At 44.6% G+C, this 21,249-nt stretch overlaps 1 protein-coding gene across 1 annotated transcript in view; it reads right to left on the bottom strand.

Moving 5' to 3' along the window:
• Positions 1-21,249, bottom strand: part of LOC144125886 (uncharacterized) — a 205,604-nt gene that overhangs the window by 160,694 nt on the left and 23,661 nt on the right. The window lies entirely within an intron of this gene.

Here is a 21,249-nt window from a genome sequence, read left to right as displayed (position 1 = left end):
AGGTACAGCATCCTTTGGCACACGGGCTACTTTTCTATTGGTGCGGCTGAATCTGATATCCGAGATGTAGACCTCCGTGCTGTAGCGGTTCTGACTGCCTGACAAGCACTTTTTGTCTATGCGTCCCTGAAAAGTCATTCTGATATAACTGCGAAACACAATGGAAACACCCAACTTTAGCGCAAACAATAAATTGAAACCAAAAAACAGCGATGGTCGCCGAATATTCGAGTCATTCTTTTAAAACACGATTCGAAGTACTGACTGCCCGATGTTTCAGTTTTAGTGATAGATGAGCAAAAATTATATACCGCAACCTTTAGCGGAAAAAGGCTATACTAGAAATGCATTTTGAACGCATTTATTAAGTTTATATTAATTTTGAATTTTTGTCGCGATGCTTAAATTTAATTCTAATGATTTTTAAGTATGCTAGGAGTAATATCTTAACATTCTTAGACATGCATCAAAAATTCATTATTTGTTAGCTGAGTATACGTATAATGCATTTAAAAATTTATTAAAAATAGAATATAAATAGATCAAAATATACTAAAAATATAAATTAAGTGCATTATTAATATACTAAAAATATACACAAAATTTATTGGATTCAATTAAAGATGCGCTAATATACACAATTAATACATGACTAATATATGAACTTCGGCTCTGCTTAAAAAGGGTGTACTAATCGGATTCACCGAATAATACTCATCAATGCTGTCACCATCAGAGGTAATGACTGAACTGGCTATAAGCATCAGGAGACAGAAAACCCCAAAGAAAGCGCGTTGTCATATAATATTCTATGACAATAGAAAGTCACGTGACGGGGCCTGAGCGGGAACGATATCACCACATAAATAAATGCCGACAAAAAGTGACGCCTGCAAAGAGGAACTGCTCTTACAAGGGTTATACTTGGCATGGCTTATATATATACCCCCCGAGAGGAGACGAATTATCTTGCTGGTGAGGCGCTTTTTGTGCAAAGACTGTTGGCCACCTAATTGTCGCACAAGTGCCGGAGGGGTCGCTTTTAATCTACGGCCTATCCAGAACTGAATTGCTAGTCTTAACTTCCTTTAGACATTGGTCAGGAGTCGAACTGTCAACCAAAAAATACAAGGGCGTCTAAGGGAGCCGGTCGGCCCCGTCAGTCGGGGTACTTTTCGCTGGCATGTTCGGGTCCGGAGGTGCGCATGGTGTCCTTGCTGGTATAATGCTATCACGCTGTCTACACGTAGTTGAATTCAGTGGTAATTGCCTTCCTACTAGAAGTTACCATAAACAAATGCACGACAGAAAAGGGAGAGTTATCTCTATTGACGGAAATGTGCACTAGATTGTTCAATGGCAGCTTGAAGTAAGCTGCAAATATGCTGACGCGGAGTACCCAATTATTACAATTGAAATATACTTTAGACGAATCGATTTGGTATTTACGAAAGTACACTTTAAATACAATGCCAACAAGCAAACTCGATTTCGAGTGCCATGTTCACGGCCACCTTGCAGTGTGCTGCAAATATGTTTACGCGGACAGCTCATTCGTTTGATCTGAAGTATACATTGGACGAATTATTTCGTACTTACGAAAGTACCGTTTAAATACAATGCCAGCATGTCATTTCCCGAAACGCGATTTCGAGCACTGACTGTTCAACGGGGGCTTGAAGTTTACTGCAACTATGTTTTCGTGAACTGCTCATATTCGTTACAATTAAAGCATACTTTGGACATATTAATCTTTTTTTTTGCGAAAAGGGAGAGTTATCTCTATTGACGGAAATGTGCACTAGGTTGTTCAACTGCAGCTTCAAGTAAGCTGAAAATATGCTGACGCGCAGTACACAATTGTTAGAACTGCAATATACTTTGGACGAATTGATTTGATATTTACAAAAGTGCACTGTAAATACATTGCCAGCAAGCAAATGCGATTTCCCGAAACGCGATTTCCAGCACCAGGTTGTTCAAGGGCTTCTTGCAGTGTGCTGCAGATATGTTCACCCGAATAGCTCATTCGTAAGACTGAAGTATACATTAGACAAATTAATTTGGTATTTACGAAAGCACACTCTAAATTCATTACTACCATGTCATTCACCGAAACGCGATTACGAGCAGCAGGTTAATCGACGGCAACTTGGAGTGTGCAGCAAATATGTTTACACAGACAGCTCATTCGTAGGATTGAAGTATACTTTGAACGAATTAATTTCGTATTTACGAAAGTACCGTTTAAATACATTGCCAGCATGTCATTTCCCGACGCGCGATTTCAAGCACTGACTGCTCAACGGCAGCTTGAAGTTTACTGTAACTACGTTTACATCGACGGCTCATGTTCGTTACAATTAAAGCATACTTTGGACAAATTAATCTCGTATTTGCGAAAGTACATTTTCAATACATTGTCAATATGCAACGGCCATTTCTCGAAACGACATTTCGAGCACCGCATTTCCTACGGCAGCTAAAAGTGTGCTTGAAGTATGTTTAAAAGGACTGCCCGTTTTATTTTAATTCAAGTATTCTTCAGATGAACTAATTTCATATTTACGAAAGTACACTTTTTATACATTGACAAGATACTAAAGCCGTATACATATTTTTTCAGGTATTTGAAATCTGCTCGAAAGAAGCTTTAAGTGATGTGTTTTTGGCAAATTTGAAGAATACGTTTCGAATACCAAGAATAAATTTCAGGAACCTCTTTCCGGCATATTTTTAGCACTTTCAAGAATGCAAAATATGTTCAAATAGATTATGAATAGCCCACCGTATATTCCAAATGTATTAGTGTTCGCTAAGGAACCCCAGTTTCATTCGTCTCTAATCTCGAAAGCAGACCATGTACTCTTAAGTGACTTTCCTCTAGTACTAAACCGAATATGTGATACGTTGCACTGATCGCAAGCTATCACCTTAATGCGGCACTGTCTTCAAAGCTAAGTAAAAAGGTATATGCTTCCTTCAAGACTTATCGATGCAATCATTCGCAGATTTGTAGATTATATGCGCCACTTTTGTCAATGACCTTCCTGCGAAAATGCGGCGATTCAATCAATGATACGCAAATGGTTCTTGATGGCTTTTTTCCACTGTGGAAGCTCGGTTGATAGTTTATTTCTTAGACAGCGAAGGGCGAGAAAGAAATTTAGCTTGAAAACCCATGTAAACCCGACGATCAGGCTCTCTCTGAAAAAAATACGAAGCCGAATACTGTAGTTTTTTGCATTAAAGTAGCAACTTTGTATGGGTATTATTTGTCCAGAAGTCCAGCCAGAGAAAAGCCGAAAATGTCCTCCTGGCTCATCCTTGTGGAGTACTCATTGGTTGAATGCTCATTGTATGTCTACGTTCACATTGTCGCTACCTGTACATGATTAGCTATGAAGAAATAAAATGCCTGAGACAATGTTTTGTGTTGTTGTGTTGTGTTGGGTTTAATGGCACATAAGCAGCTAAAGCTATCATGCGCCAGGCTCAAGGTATATGAACACTTTTCTGTAGGTGGGAGGATACATGGTTATGTAGAGGACTTAAATTGCTATTTCATTCTGGTAGTAATAAGAGAAAGAAGGAATTTTATAAATGGCTAAAAATAAACGCTTTCAAGAAGGTCAGATAACCTCAGTAGCCATCATTGGCTGGGCAAGAAACCTGAGGCTCCCAACCATTAAAATAACCACCTCAGCCCTCTTCTCATGGAATGAGAAAATGGCTGAAATGCATCATATTATAAAGCAAAGCTGTGGACCAAAGTTTACAGTTTCTGAAGAACACCTGCTTCTTTTAAAAAGCTAAAAACGGAAGATATGTTAACAATGGCATTTTCACCTAAAAGCAGCGCTGGGTGTAAAGGAATGTATTCATTATAAAACTGCGTAAATTGCTTATTTCTTAGTTTTTCTAGTTTTGCACAAGAGAATAAAATATGGTTTATTGTTAGTTCGTCTCCACATCTTCCACAACGAGATTTGTCTTGTTTCGTTAGTAAGAAATTATGTGTAATGTGTGTATGTCCAATGCGAAGACGACATAAAATTACTTCAATAAATCGTTCCTGGTGCCTACAGGTCTTCCATTCACCCAGGACAGGTTTTACAAAGTGCAGCTTGTTGTTAACCTCGTGGTCCCAAGAAGCCTGCCATTTTTCTCTCAATTTATTCTGGATTAACTTGATGCAGTCCTTATGCGGTATGTTTACTGGTTTTATTTTTGCGTTAATGGCAAGTGCGGCGCTTGCATCAGCCCTCTCATTTCCGCTGATGCCCACGTGACTGGGAAGCCAGCAAAACTTTATTGTATGTCCTTGTGAATCAGCTCGTATTACATTATGTATTATGTTTCCTATTAAGGGTTCGGTTGCATTTCTGGGGTTTATTGCTGTAATTACGCTGAGGGAGTCACTGTAGATAACACTGTTCTGTATGTTTTTCTTCAATACTTGTTCTACAGCTAGAGCAATGGCGTAGCATTCTGCTGTAAAGATTAAAGCGCACTGAGGCAGCCTGACTACTTTTTCCCATTTCCCTTGCACTATCGCGCTCCCTACATAGAGTGCTGTCTTAGATCCATCTATGTAGAAATCTGTGCAATTCTTGTATTTTTCACTTACTACAAGAAACTCTTGCTGTATATATTCCAGTGGGGTATGTCTTTTTTGAATGTGTGTCAGTGCGAAATCGCATACATCAGGAAACAAGTACCAAGGTGGCAAGCTATCGGGTCTCTGGGCAACTTCAGGAAGTGCATCTAGTATGTTTATTTCTTGGCATATTTCTTCAAAGCGGAGGAGCAATGGTTTTACAGCTTTAGGTTTGTTGGTGAACAGTGTTCTGGTTGGGCATTTTGTAACTGTGGTGTAACAAAGATGTTTCGGTAGCAACCTTATTTTCAGTACGTATGCACAAGTAAGCATTGTTCTGTTGGTGAGGGTCGGTTCATTTGCTTCTACGTGAAGGCTATTTATGGGTGATGTTCTGTAAGCACCAGTTGAAAGGCGCAACCCGAGGTTTTGTACTGGATCTAGCTTTTTAAGGTATGATGGCCTCGCAGACCCATACACTATGGATCCATAGTCTAACGAAGAGCGTTCTAGAGAGCGATAGATGTGCAATAGGCACCTCCTATCGGATCCCCAACGCTTCCGTGAGAGTACTTTGAGTATATTCAGGGATTGGGTGGCTTTCTTTTTTAGGGTGTTTATATGTGGTAGAAACGTTAGCTTTTTGTCGAAAGTTAAGCCTAAAAATTTGTGTTCTTGTTTTACTGGAAGTGTGGTGTCGTTCAAGTGGGGGGTGGGATCATTTTGCAGTCCTCTCGCAACCGCAACCGCAAGAACCGCAACAGTTTTCTGTGGAGAAAACCTAAATCCATTTCTGTCTGCCCAAAGTGCTAATTTGTTTATTGTGAGTTGTAGTTGTCTCTCACAAGTTGCCAGGCTAGAAGATGTACATGCAATTTGAAGGTCATCAACGTAGACCGAGTACATAATGGACTGTGGAATTATACTGGTTAAATAATTCATTTTTACTATGAACAATGTAGTACTTAAAATGCATCCCTGAGGAACGCCGTTTTCCTGAGTAAAATTATTTGAGAGGGTTGCGCCGAGACGAACTTGGAAAGAACGGTTGGATAAAAAGTCGCTAAAAATATTTCAGCATCCTCCCGCGGACACCAAGCTCTGCCAGGTCGCGAAGAATCCCGAACCTCCAGGTCTTGTCATATGCCTTCTCCATATCGAAAAAAACTTAAAGGCAGTGTTGCCTGCGTATAAAGGCCTCTCGGATTGTGTTTTCCAGGCGGGCTAAATGGTCGACTGTGGACCATGTTTTTTAAAACCACATTGGTGGACATCAAGAAGCTCTCGGGATTCCAGAATAAACATTAATCTAATATTAAAAACACTCTCAAAAGATTTGGCAAGACAGCTTGTAAAGGTTATAGGCTGTAACTGTTAGGGGGAGGTTGGTGGCTTTCCTGGTTTTAGAAATGGAACAATAACGGCTTTTTTCCAAGCAGCTGGTATTTTCCAACTACCCATATTGGTTAAAAAGTTTTAACAGAACTTCTACAGGTTGCTCAGATAGATGGGACAGCATTTCATAATGAATTTCGTCGGGGCCTTGTGCAGTTTGTTTACCTATAGACAGTACTCTCTGTATTTCTTGAAGTTGTAATCAAATTATTGTAAGGCTCGTTTGTGCTGCCTGCCGTAGGGAGCCTTTGTTTTTCGGTTGTGTTTTTGTATTTTAAGAATGACTGTGTATAGTGGGAAGAACTAGAAACTATAAAAAAATGTTGCCCCAAAATGTCTGCTTGTTCTTTAATACTTGTCTGAATACCAGGATCCGTCAGCAGAGGAAGGGTGAATGGGGAATAGCTGCCATTTACTTTTCTGACCTGCTCCCCACAGTTTTTTTGATGCTACCGAGCTGTTTATTGAAGACACATAATTTTGCCAAGATATTTTTTCCGGTTCCGCCGTATATATCGGGCTTCAGCTTTTGCCTTTTTGAAAACTATTAGATTTTCGTGAGTAGTATACCTACGAAATACACCCCAGGCCTTATTTTGTGGTTTTTTGGCTTCCCAACATTCTCGCGTCCACCCTAACCTTGTGGTTCTGGCGCACCACGCCTGTGGACAGGGGAATAGCTAGCCGTGCAGCATCGATGATACACTTTGTGAGAATTTCATTGATTTCATCTATACTAAGTGTTTCTGAGTAAATGTCTTTTAATCTGGCCTTTTCTCTACACAACGCCCAATCAGCTAAATGTAGCTTCCATCGCCGTGGTTTGGTTGGGATGGACTGCAGGTGAGGATGATAGGCTTTTATTAACTGTTAGGTGATCGCTCCCAAACGGGTTGTCTAAAACGTCCCACTTAAAATCGCTAAAAACAGAAGGTGAACAAAAAGACAGGTCTAAACTGCTCATTTACCTAAACGTTGGGGGAACAGTATGTGGCCTTTTTCGTATTTAAAAGACATAAATTATTCGTCAGGATAATATCTTCGATTATTTGACCTCTAGCATCACAGCGTTCGCTTCCCCACAGGGAGGAGTGAGCATTAAAATCCCCAAGTAGCAGATATGGCTGCGGAAGTTCTCTGATCAGTTGCTGTAGATCATGGAGTGTTAACGTAAAATGTGGAGGAATGTATACGGAACAGATTGTTACTGTTTTGTAGCTCACGATACTGACTGCAACCCGCCTCCAGTTTTGTTTTGAGTTTAATTTCTCGAGCAGGGACGCCGCTTTGGACGACAATTGCGGGCGCCTCCTGAGAGTCGATTTGCCTGCTCGCGATCGCGTCTAAAAGTTTGATAATGTTTCAGGATATGCACATGTTGTGGACCAAAATTGGTCTCCTGAAGACATAAAACTATGGGTAACAGTTACCCTAAAATATGTGTTATGTCACTATAATTCCACATAAGTCCTCTACAATTTCATTGAATTAAAAAAAGCCATGTTTGTGTTTTTGAGAGGGAATGGAATTGGATTTACTTATGTGGTGGGCCCCGTTATGAGGGGCCTGTCTTTTTTACGCTCAATAGAGCTGTTCCGCCACTGTAATGGAGAAGGAGTGGGTGTTGTATCCATCACCTCAACAGAGGTGCTGGAGGACCGCGTAGCCGCGGTTGTGTTAGTTTCAGGTTTCTCCCAACGGGGGGGGAGGTCCTGCGGGATGCCGACCCATGGACCGGCGGTCCCTGCTTTGGCAATGACAGGGCAACTTTCGCTGACCCTGCCTGGGGCGTGGATGGCCCTGCCATGGGCTCGGTGGGAGCGGCCTTGGCAGGTGCCGGAGTGCTGTGTGGTGCTACGCCCCTGCGCACCACATCAGCGAAGTTTTGTTTTGCTGTGAAGGAGAATGTGTTTGTAAGCGCAAAACGCCATCTCGCTTCTTTAAAAGAAATGTTTTCTTTTGTATTTATGGTGATTATCTCTTTTTCTTTCTTCCAGGACAGACCACGCCCCTGGAGTATGCCGCATGTTCTCCTTCACAGTTTGCACAGCACAAGGCTGCGTCACATACATCAGACTGGTGATCGTTCGAGGCACATTTTGCGCAAGTTTTACGACCGCGGCAGCTCTGTGAACCGTGGCCGAACCTTTGGCAGTTGAAACATCTGCGAGGGTTTGGTATGTATAGTCTTACATTGATTTTCAAATATCCCACGTCGATTGTGTAGGGCAGGGTGCTGGTGTTCAACGTCAGGATCATGTGTTTTGTGTCTATTTCCTTGTTGTCCTTCCGGATTTTGATTCGGTAAACATCTATGACGTCTTGGTCGATGAGCCCTTCGAGCATTTCTTTTTCAGTTATGTGAAGAAAATCATTTCCGATATTACGCCTCGGACAGTGTTTAGTGAGCGATGAGGAGTCACGGAGACCAGGATTTCCCTTATGGACGTTAGGTTGGAGAGCTTAGATTGTTGGACATTGTCACACAGTTCGCGCAATAAGTCGCCGCTGGCCATTTTTGACAGCTTATAGCCAATGCCTAGGGTTTCAGTCAAGCACTGTGACACAAGGAAGGGGGATATTATTCTTGCCTGTTTATCTTGTTGTTCACTGTGGATCACATGATATTTGGGGAAAGGTACTTTTCTTTTTTGAAAGAAGTTGTCTGCCTCGTTCCGCCCCTTTTTTTAGAGAGCGATCAGGTTTTGAAAGTTGGGGAGCCATAAAAAAATTTTGTTTTTCGGTCATGGTGCCAGCCACCCACCACGGAGTCCAACAAGGGGACGGGACAGGAACTTGATAGCAAGTCCTGCCCCACGCCAGCTGTACACCTCAACTATAACCAAATATGACGCAACTCAGGGTAGTTGGTCACACAAGGTTAACCCACGCCGCCAGGAAAAAAGGAAAAACAAAGAAGCGAGTAGGATATAGGAGAGTTGTGAGACAGAGATAGGAAAGTTAAAGATGGAGAGGAGGATAGGAAAAGGCGACTGCCGATTCCCCCCGGTCGGGTCAGGCCGGAGGTGCCGTCTGCAGGAAGCTGGGGCCAAAGTGGTGTGTTGCCTCCGCCAAGGGGCCTTAAGGGTCCAAACGCTCGGCATCAGCTCAACCACCAGGATCCCCTTTTCCCCGGATACGGCGATGCCACGCACGGCGAGGCGCGGGTGCTCGGGTTCCGTGATGATGCACAGTTCACCATCATCCCCTTGCGGAGATGCGGGGATGTCCCTGCGGATGCTCGGGAACCCGCGGTGTCGCCACTCACCGTCGCGACGCCTGCAAGCTGCAGACGGCCCCCCTGCGGGGTGCCTGAGACAATGGTAGTGCGGTTTGAAGGTCTGTGTCATTTGACGCTGTGTTGGTCGTATTGAATTTTGGATGCGTACTCCGGTCAACACGCTCCGATTGGGATGAAAAGAAAATCATTACGAGCTGGTAAAGGAGCCGCATTAGCACACAGGTAGCGCAGCTGAATATAAAAGAACGTTGATTCTACTCTGAGTTGTGTAGCAATGAGTTGCGTGATTCTCACAAAACAAACATTGTAAAAATAAACTCCCTGGAAGCAATGCATGCAACTTGTCTATGCAAGAATCCCAAAAATGAGAATCGGCTCTTAAGTTTAAAGTTATAAAATCATTGCTCCTCTCCAGAACTAATACACCAAAATGTTTGATTCTCTAAGTTTGCACGAGCACGACGTGAACCGTCAACGCGCGCAATATGAAGGCTCGACAGCACGTGATGAGTGAAAATATATCTTTGAAGTTGAAGCGTGAGCTGAAAAAAAAAACGGGGCTAATAGGCTACGATGAGCTTCCAGATTATTTTGTGAAATTGCGTAATTACTTTATTAAACAAAGCGGGCCAAACGACTTTGCTCAAAATCGAATTCGCAAATTTAAACGCTTCTTCACGGACAAAAATAATATCCAGTAATGGTAACTGAAGAATGTCGCATGAATAAGGCATTTATATTCCAAGTTGAAAACAGTTTAATGCAGAATACTGATGCTGCTAAAGAATTACAATGAAATAATGGCTTTTGAGAGATATTTTAATGATAATAGGCGTTGATGGTTGCTTTAAAATCCGAATCGAAGCTGGCCACTTCTCGGAATTCATAAATTTAGAGAAAATTGTCAGCCAGCAAAGTGAAGGTTAAAAATGCGAACTTTAACTGACGGTAGTAGTAAAAAGCGCTAAATACAGAGAGGAAATTTCAGCCTAAATTTCTTACCCCTTCTTGTTACAATATGGTCCTGAAAAATGGCCATATTGGATCTAATGCATCTGCTTCGCCAGTGTTTACGATTGTTTTCTACAATATCAATAAACTAAAAAAGTTTTTTTGCACTTCCCCAAACAGAAATGTTGGCATATAGAAAGGCTCAGGGATCAATTTTTTTATTGTTTGTTCGGGAGTATCCAAACTTGCAATTTCAAGAAATAGCAAAAGCGATGTTTTCGAGCTGTGGTGACATGTGGCGTTTTTTCTAGAAATCTACAATGTTTCCTGAAAAGCTAATGGCTGTTCCAATCTGTCGACTTTTTTTTTACAAACACATAAAAATTAGTTTAAAAAAAAAGGGTCATGGCAAGAAGTACTTGCAACTGGGCTAGTTTTTGCGTATTCGTGAAAGACATGAGAGCGCAAAAAAATGGCAACACGGGTCATGGCACCGTAATTACCATCCTTACCTCAACAAACCCGTGTAATTTGCGACGTTTCTCGCTTCCAGGACATGTAAACACCTAGAGCAGCAGATCTAGAATTGTATAGTAAATTTTTTAAACCTACATTATTTTCCACATCAAAACTCTGCTTTCGAAAGGAAACCTCTTCCCTGAAAAAATATTTTTTTTGATTGCTTTATCCATTAATTACATCAGTTATTAACCCTTATAGTTTATATTTCGATAATTTATTATGTTTATTTGTTATAGCCGAAATGCTAACCAAACTTCTTTGACGCATATTGTCTCACTCCGGCACTATTCATCTGTTATGTTCGGGCTGTTTGATCGAATCATGTTGCAGCTAAGATGATTGGCGCCGCATTTCTCCGTTTTTTGAAGCTTTCACCGGATGCCTTTCCCTGGTCCCATATTACTCTTCGAATAAGGAATATTTCTCTAATCGACCGAAATTTAAACCGTTTTATTTTTTTCTCGCCAAAAGAAAATGTTCGCGGCCCGGGATGGCGCGTGCACGGCGAAAACGCAGCAAATGAAGGAAGAGAACGGCGCAGTCGATTCCAGTGCGGGCAACCTTCCTTTATTGCTGCCTTCGAGCCCATCTCAAAGTACGACAGTCGCCACCACTGCTACTACACAAAAGGATTCGCGCGTCCTCTCTCCTAAAAAGAGCCGCCAAAAAGATTGCGAAATGAGGCCCATGCGAGGGTCAGCACTAAGCCCCACTTTGCCATCACCTCGTCGATAGTGCGTTTATGCTATTGTTGCTTTGTCGTTCAGTTATCGCCGTTGATGTCTGTCACGTCGGTGCCGCTGCTGAGATTTACTCGTAAGTAGCCTAGTGAACATTGCTACAACGAGATGAATGATGTCCTACCTCGGTATTTTTATTGCATACTGCGTCTTTACTCTTTTTATTGCGGTGGCCGAAATGCAGCGCTGTCGTAGGTGGCGCATATTGTTCCGGGCTCGGTGCATCAGCGATAGACAATACGCAGCGCCGGTCACTTCGATCGCATGTCGGCGGCTCAGAGCTTTTGTTGGTCGACGTATGCTACATTCTAATTAGGTTTTATTGCAGCGAGAGCTACATTACCAAGAGTCTCGCCGTTTCGCTGTGGCTGTCCGACGCCAGTTCTGCACATGCCCGAGGAGTCGGGTGACGTCAGATATGCGGAGCTGGCGCGCCGCCCGCGGACCGCGGATCAGACACCGCTCGGTTCCGGCCAAGGAGAACGCGCATGCGCGAGGAACGGAGTGACGTCAGAACACGCTGCTGGCGCGCCATGTCCGTTCTCTACAAAGCATGTGCGGCAAGGAGAGGAGGGGTCGCGGTCTAGTATATATAATGGGGGGTGCTGGTGATGGTGGCGGTGGAAACCACACTGCCACAGCGGCCAAGGAGAGCGAGGTCGATGCTGTGCGGTGTAGAGGACGGGATAAACTCCAGTCGTAGGATCCCGAGGTTGTAGCCTGGCAGTTTGTCGTTCAGGCATGGAATAACGAGCAGCGCAAGGCCAAGAGAAATGCGGAGACGCCGGAGCATAGAGAAGAGCGAATCGCCAAGCGCAGATTCCAGGACGCGGAGCGGAAACAGCGGCGCGCCCTGGCCCTACTTCAAGTCCGGAGCGAGGCGATGACGGATACGACCTAAGAAGAGGAACAGAAGGGGAGGATATAAAGGTTCGTCTTATAACTGGCCCCGCGATTAGACCAGGTGAGAACTGCAGCTCTGCCTGCGTATGTCCTGGCATAGCTGATCTAAGCCACTGCCAAATTTTTCCGCTTCGCGAAGCAAGGGTGTCGACCACTTTTGGATAAAATACGGCAGCCATGTTGAATTGACACCCGCTTGAGTCGTAAAAGCCAAGGACGTGATACGAATTAATCCTTTCAGGTGCCATTTATCATACTCTTCAAAAACATTTTTCTGCCTAACCAAGGTCGAATGAAAGCTCATTCGTAAGTTTTCAACGAAAAGTACAAATAGTTAACTTTTTACGCACGTAGAGATTTTCGACGTGCATTGAAACTGTCAGAAATGTTAAAAGTGCTAATATTAAAACATCATTATTTTTTACAACACATTGGGGATTAGTAATCATGTGTTTCGATGGTACAGGTAACGAAAGCAATCTAGGAAAAAGAATAGACATCACTGGTGGCTAAAAACGGTTGTCGAGACAACGGCGGGAGACTTGCCACAAAGAGTCTGTTTTGTTAATTTTTTCTTGCCGAGTTCGGTAATTGGCGTCAAGAAGCGTCCTATTTACAAGGCGAAGGATACCGAACTCTCCTGAATCAATGTAATTATTGCAAGCTAGATCACACTCTGAGAAAAAGCGGAGAGTTCGTAGTGCACAAAATTGAGAACAAAGTGGCTAAGTGGGTTAATGGTGCTCATTTACGTCTTGCTTTTCTTTGCATCCAATAAGTTGTAGACTGCTATAGAATGAAGCTTTAAACTGAATTCTTGATGCCTTTCCTTTTTGGCCAGTAGCCATAGGTGGAGATATCGACCAACGTTTTTAATTGGCCAGCATATGATGGACAGAAAAGAAAACGAACACAGCGAGTTATACTTGGCGGATTTCCACAAATTCGGTTCCTTAATAGTGATGAACAGCAAGCGTCAATTGAGAACAGTATTTTATAAAGCAGGCGAAAATTATGGCATACTACAAGCGTTATTTGGCGGAAAACACAGCGCGGAAAAAACGTGGACACGAGGGAACATGCACGATAGGATGGGTGATGACCAACTTTATTTTTCCTTAATCCAAAGCGATAAATACCAGTCACACTAACCCGCGTGGTGCGGTCGGCCAAATGATAATGCAGAGAACGCCTTGACGTCGTTCGAAAATAGATGATACAGCCATCTACAAAAGAAAACGAATAAATAACATGATTTCCTGCGGCGGATCAAATGTAGGTCACAGGACAAAGAAAAATAAAACTAAAACAGCGGCTCGTTGCACAAAACCCAAAGAAATTAATTAAGGATGATAGCAAATAACACAATGCAAACGGCGTATAAATGACGAAATAATGAATTGGTCAACGCCCGTCCTATCGTGTGTGTTCTCTCTAGTCTATGTAAATTTTTTTGCGAAACAGCTTTTACTCTCACGAACACCGACCAAGATTCTCGTCCGCCCGATCTATCTTGTGGCTACATCTAGCAAGTGACGTCAAGTTAAAAAAATGAGACAAAAACACAGATACCTACAAATTTATTCCAGCCGCCCCCTTATTATTCAGCGATGGTGACCCCCAACGATGGTGACCTCCAAATATGGTCCAGACCACCCCCAAAAATTTGCCCATCCACCCCGAAATTTGACCTTAGCCGATGTAGGCCAAAATCGATGTCCAGCCGGTATTGACCTTGCACAGCAGGATGGTGACCACCAAATTCAGCCCAGGAAAGCCGAATAAACTCGGCCCACCCATTCCAAAACTCGGCCTAACCACCTCGGCCAATTTGAATAAATCCGATGTCTAGCCATATTTGACCTTGCCCAACATGATGGTGACCTCCAAAAACGGCACAGGTCATTTCCGCGATCAAATAAAGCCATAAGCCAGTGGTTTCGATATATTATAATAGGCTTAACCAAGTTAACCTTGACTCCACGCTGCGTTTTCGGTCAGTTATCAATGCACCATCTAGCTCAGAGAAATGTCCTGATACCAAATGTTGCAGGGAAATTTTGCCAAGCAGCGACTTTTTAACCTTAGCGAAGATCGGTTGCTGTATGGAACCACACAGCAGATTGCCATTGTTTAAAACAGACCTCGCCTCATGGAACTGATTAAGTTTTGCAGCAATACCTAATGTCGCACACACAAACGGAATGCGTGGGCCCCGGTCGACACTACCCAGCAGTGGCTTATACGGCCCCACTGCCGCGACGGAGCCACGGTCTTTCCTAGTGATAGCTCAGGTTGCCACAGAGTCTCGCCAGACCCCTTGAGCCCATCTCTTCCCTCAACACCTTTGTGAACAAGGCTCCCGTAGCGGAGTCGAAACGTCATTGAGTGCGAAAACACTACTCCATACGTACCAACAACACGCAGGAATCTCGTCACCTTTTCTTGTGCTGCGAACTAACCCGAGCTTAGATGAGTAACTTGGGTTAATTCGGAGGAGCATTGCGCAAGCATTGGTAAGCTTGAAGGAGCGTCGCGCCACCTTTAGCCAATTTCAGGAGGGCGTCGTGCCACCTAGGTAATGCAAGCTTGTGGCCACATGACAATCTGCCCTGGCAGGTGGCGGCTTAATTAATGATTGGTCATGAGAGGTTACTCGGGAAGAGCAAGGTGGGTAGCACATTCCTGCCATGGCTGTAATTGACAACCAGCGATGTGGCGTGTCGCTTAACGGCAGTGGCAGTGCGCTGGTAGAGGTTTGAGGATTCTCCGCTATCTATGAATGTTAAGTATAGAAGGACCAGTTCGGCATATATGGGCAATAACCCATGAAAGTTATCTCGTCATACCCTTAGGCGGAGCTTCAGTGTCCGCTCTAATTGAAGAATGAACACAATCTTTCGCACATCTCGGTTTAACAAGGTGAAACCCCTGCGATTTTTTTCTTTTAGTAATTCGGCGGGGCTTGTCAAATTAGATATCTTCACCTTCAGCATACCGTGTTATCGTTACCGGAGTACTGGTAGCAGTAACAAGGTACACGGTGTGGTAAAATTTTATATTGCTGCTATATGCGAATATTTGTACAAAACGAATAACTGTGGTAAACCGCTAAGCGTTCGCAACGGCGCTGTGGTGCGGCCCTTTAACTTCTGGAGCATAGAGACGTCAAAAGACGCCCCCCCTCCCCCCCCCACTCTAGGCAAGTCACTGCATTGGGCCCCTCCCGAAAAATAAAAAGATTTGGAGTGACGATCAGGCAATGCGATGTGAGCATCGCTGTGTGCATTAGCAGTGCCGATTTTCCCAGAAAGCTTTTCGGAATGTTGCTTCTCGTTGGCTTGGGAGAGGAGCATGCTGTTGCACTAGCCGAGCTCGCTTTGCTGTGGCATCTGGTGCTGGCCTTTCGTTCTCTAGCCGTGCTGTCGTTGCCTGCGCTGCCTCGGCTGCTCGGCGCGGCGAGCACGCCAAAATAATTCTGGGTGCACGCTGTCATCTGACATTTCTAACGGGAATCCTGGGGCTAGCCCCTGGGAGTTAGAACGCGCTAAAAAGGGATTGTAAAAAGGGTTGGAAAAAAGGATTTGCAAAAGTGAAGTTCTCGCCAGCGGTGAGCATTCCCCAAGCAAGCAAGGTGAAGCCGCCGTCAAAATTATACTGCCCAAATGGTTTGCTTCTAGGCTGTTTAGCTTGGCACCCTTGCATATCACGCAGTCCAAATCTTGGGAGCATTGCGGATGCAAGGCCTTTCCTTTTTCTACAGATTACGGTCACTGCGGATGCAAAACAAGGCACGCTGCAGGCCCCACAAGCAAAAAACTTGCCGGTATACTTTCACTGTGGTGTACATAAAGCGCGAGATTCAGAGGGATTGACCTGATCGTCAACATGAGCGCCGCCAGACGTCTATTGCAGAAGGGCACAGCGGCTTTCGCACCCTTATCGCCGCCGCTATTGACGCCGCGTCGTGCTCTCGAGTGATGTTATTGAAGTCTGCCGCCAGATGTTTATTGCCCTCGGCCCACGCTTTCTTGCTACAAGCTTCGTGCCTAAATCTCTATCGCCCAGGCCACCTGTACGATGCTTCATTTCACCCAGAGAACAGACTCTCTTGGATAGTACAGCAGCAGTGTTTTCACACTAAAAATGCTGGATATGTACCTGCAAGTACAAGGAGGGAAATGTCATTAGCAATACTGATAAGATAGTTAAAGTATCCGAAGAGTTCTACACAAATCTGTACAGTAGCCAATGTAATCATAACGATAATGATAGAGACACTAGCACACAGCAACCCGTCATCCCGCCCGTGAAAAACGAGGAACTAATTAGAAAGCCTTAGGAGCAATGCGAAGGTGAAAACCAGCTGGAGAAGAACACGTAACAGCAGATCTGTTGAAGGACGGATTCGAAATTCTGATAGAAAAACTAGCCACCTTGTATACGCAATGCGTTATGTCCTCGGCCGTACCTGAAGCTTGGAAGAATGAAAACATTATCTTAATTCATAAGAAAGGAGACGCCAAGGACTTGAAAAATTACAGACCGATCAGCTTACTGTCAGTTGCCTACATGGAATTTACTAAGGTAATCGCTAATAGAGTCAGGGAAACCTTAGACTTAAATCAACTAAATGATCAGACAGGCTTCGATAAAGAATATTCCACAATTGATCATATTCACACTATCAATCAGATGATAGAGAAATGCCCAGAATAAAACCAACCCCTGTATACAGCTTTCATTTATTATGAGAAAGGATTCGACTCAGTGGAATCCGCAGCAGTCATACAGGCATTGCGGAATCATGGTGTAGATGAGACATGTCAAAATACAGGAAAGTATATATACCAACTGTACAGCTACCATAGTCCTCCATAAAGTCAGCAATAAAATTATTACATGGATGGGCGTCAGGCAAGGAGACACGATCTCGCGGATGCTATTCACCGCAAGTTGACAGGTGGTTTTCAGAGGCCTGAATTGGGAACAGCTGGGGGTAAGAGCTAATGAAGAACACCTAAATAATCTGCGCATCGCTGATGACATTGCCTTGCTGAATCACTCAAGATATGAACTACAAATCATGATCAATGAGTTAGACAGACAGAGCAGTATGGTGGTTCTAAAAATTAACATGCAGAAAACCAAATTGATGTTAAAAAATCTAGAGGGAACAGCAGTTCACAATTGGCCATGAGGTGCTGGAAGTGGATAGGGAATACGTCTACTTAGGGCAGGTAGTGACAGCTGATCCGGATCATGAGAGGGAAATAACTAGAAGGATAAGAATGGGGTGGAGCGCATATGACAAGTTCTCGCAGATCATGAGCGGCAGTTTACCAATTTCCCTCAAGAGAAAAGTGTACAACAGCTTTATCTTACCGGTACTCACCTAGGGGCCAGAAACGTGGAGGCTAACGAAAAGAGTTCAGCTTAAGTTAAGGACAAAGCAGCGAGTCATGGAAAGAAAAATGATAGGTGTAACGTTAAGAGACCAGAAGCGGGCAGAGTGGGTGAGGGAAGAAACGAGTGTTAATGCCATGCTAGTCGAAATCAAGAGGAAGAAATGGGCTTTGGCAGGGCATGTACTACGAAGGCAAGATAACCGCTTGTCCTTAAGGGTAACATAGTGGATTCCAAGAGAAGGCAAGCGTAGCAGGGGGCAGCAGACGGTTAGGCGGGTGGATGAGATTAGGAAGTTTGCAGGCATAGGGTGGGCGCAGCTGGCAAAGGAAATAATTAATTGGAGAGACATGTGAGAGGCCCTTGTTCTGCAGTGGGTGAAGCAAGGCTGATGACGATGATGATAATGGTGACGTACCTGCTCTGAAAAAAAAAACATTTTGTTGCCGTAGCATTCAAGCCGATCCTAGGGTCAGGTGACATGGCCGCATGCTGATTCGTTGGCGGGGTGAGTGACGTCCTTAGACGAGGTAACAGCCGAGTTGGCAGGTGCACTGGCAGGTGACAAGGCTGAGCGCTGATTCGCCACCGATGAGTTTGAGGTCTTTAGAACATGTTACATGGCCGAGCGTCCAGGTGGGATGGCAGTTGGCAGGTGAGCTGGTCACGACATGGCCGACAGCGGTGCGGGCTCGGTAGAAGTTGGCAGCTGAGCTTGGCTGTGCTCAGACGTGTCTAGACGACTCCGCGCATAAGGTTGGAATGGAGCCAGAATTCAAGCCGCGTGCGTCTACCGCGGAGGAAAATCCCTGCCAGCGGAGAGGGCGTTCAGCACATGCGGTCAGGTTCAGCATATGCGGCGAGCAGCAGTCACAGAGAAATGAAAGCAGACCGAGAAGACTTCAGACTTTAGGCTATCACATTGCCAACACGCACGTGGTGTCAATACGTGTCACCTAAATATTGCTACTAGGACGGCAGCGAATAAACAGCACCTCATCAGTAGATGAGGGGATGCAGAGCACCGTATCAGCCAAGAATTGCGCGATCGGGCACCAATACAAGGCTTGTTAAACCTCTCTGAGCCCTGCAGCATGTTCCAATATTCTAGGCCGTGTATTAACTATATGCACGCCACCCCATGACTGGGCCGCGTCACAGCGCTGAAGCCACCTTCCCGCACATAAAGATGGCGGCAGCCTGCTCTGCAGTGTCGTAGTAGGCCCTGTTCTCGAAACAGTCGTAGAAGACAATACGTCAAATTTTTATTCCAACTTCGTGCCAAATGTTCGAACAATGATCGAAAATTTAAAAAGATATTCGGTTCGTTAGCAATAATTTTGAACATGCTCTGTTTGATCAAGGGGGCGGGAATAATTTAGACTCGATGATCAGTGTGATTTACAGCTCTACTTCCGTCAAAAAGGAGGAAGACGCTATGCGCGATGTCTTCTGTCTTATTCAGGCTCTCGGAACGTGCGGTCCGCTTCGGCCGCTCCAGCTTGTTGGTGGTTTCCCGGCGCGGAGAGCTGTAATTACTCCAGGTGTCTGCGCCGAAACCAACCTGCATAAATGTCCCTGTCAGGGCGGAGAAAAAGGTATCTCCTTCCTGTTTGCAAAAGAAAAGGCTGTTGCAGATGTGGAAGTTGCAGATCTCGCTGTCCCGTGCATCGCTGTGGCCCCCTATGTGGCCCACTGGGTTTGTTGCAGCCAGACGACCAGACCGTCGTCGACACCTCTGCGTTCCTATGTTTGCTAGCTTCATCAAAAATTACCGGTGCTAGGAGCGATTATTACGGCGTGATCCTGGCGATCACAATGTGCCCTCTCGTCTGGATGCCGGCGCAACGCTGTCTTTATATTTGTGAAGCCGCGCGGACCCAGAGGTAGTGCGAAGCCATGCTGTCACGGGGCGGGATGAATGCGCACTTTCAATCCACTCTGAGTGATTCTGAGTCGAGCATCTCCTCTATATTTCAGTGCTCGCCGCATCGTCCGCTCCGCAAAGGGAGCCTTTCGGACGCCTCACTTCAGTTAGTTGCTGCAACGCGGCTTTCGCCAGGTGAAGTGAATATAGGAGTGATAGGGTAGGACTGACTGGAATGACTCCACGATAGGATGTCTGTACTGATCTCAGAACCTGCATGCGGCTGTTTGCGGCTTCTTCAGCTCTACCGTGTTTCGTTGTAAGGCTCCACCAAGAGAGTACTCTCCCCCTAAACCGCTGTGCAGGCGGAAAGGCACAAGAAAGGAGGATAGGAGAGAGCATTGAATGGTAGCCTAAGCCGTATCAGGCTGTCATTGTGAAAAATAGAGGAGGCGCTGGCCAGTCCAACGATATCGCACATTTAACACGCAAACTGGTCTGTGTCCGAGCTAAAGACGCATACAGTGCAAACTTTTTTTTTTTTAAGGAATCACAGTTCTGCAAATAATTATCCTTTGCTTGTACTGCCCTAATGTATGCAGATATGATCCATATCAATGAAATATTTATTTAAGCCTCAATACTTACACCCGTGTTCTGTTTGCTCAAGCTTTACCTTCTAAGGCCGAACAATAAGTGCTACATTGTCCTAGGCGAACACTGAACCTGACACAGTGACATAATAGATAAAGAGATTGACTGCTGAGTCCAAAGTCGCGGGATCTAACCCTAGGCGCATTTTGAAAGAGACGGAATTCAAATGCTTTCATGCAAGGCTCGATATCAGTGCACGGTAAAAAAACGCCGGGCTTCGAAAGTAATCCGAAGCCACCTACTACTCCGTCTCTTATAGCCCATGTGCTGCTTTGAGACGTTAAACCTTGCATACCAAGCCTTACCATACCATTCTATGCCATGTCCCACCATACCATACGATATATTATACCGGAACGAACCTTATAATCGCTCAAATAAACTCCGCTATGCCTTGAAATTAGAAGCTCTCTTCACTGTAGGCGCTATTTGACGCACACTCGTTTATTAGCACAGCAACCACATCTGTGCCGGCTGCTGCTTTTGCTAGCCTATCGATAATAGCAAATAAGAAGATACAAGCAATCAAGCAATTGAAGCAATACAGTAGGAAAAAATCGGCGCATCCCGAATATCTAATATATTGAAGCTAGCGTTTTCGCAGAATGAAACACGCGTCGACTAATCAGCAGCACCTACACTGCCATCTTGCAAATTTGCTGCTGGTACTGCTGCTTAGCGCTGAGCAAATTTGTTAAGAGTGTTGCGCTGCAGAAGCAGTAGCGCTGAAGTCAGTGTAGGTTAATTATTTTAAAATGAGAGTAGTATTAGCCACCCCTGCACTTTTCTGCGCTAAACGCAGAAGCAAACAGTGCGCTGCATCATTGGCTTACCCTATTATCAAATGCAGGCGTAAGAGCGGAGCAGCTTACTGCTTAGACGCACTGACGGCTCTTCTAATGTTCCAGGCCCAGGCTTGAAGACCGGCGCGCGCAAACGTCGTGAGGCAGAGATGCGGTCGGAACAATTT

This window comes from Amblyomma americanum, chromosome 1, assembly GCF_052857255.1.
Source record: "Amblyomma americanum isolate KBUSLIRL-KWMA chromosome 1, ASM5285725v1, whole genome shotgun sequence".
Classification (NCBI taxonomy): Eukaryota; Metazoa; Arthropoda; class Arachnida; order Ixodida; family Ixodidae; genus Amblyomma; species Amblyomma americanum.
Note: the sequence above shows the minus strand (reverse complement) of the source record. Positions and strands in the feature narration are given on the sequence as shown.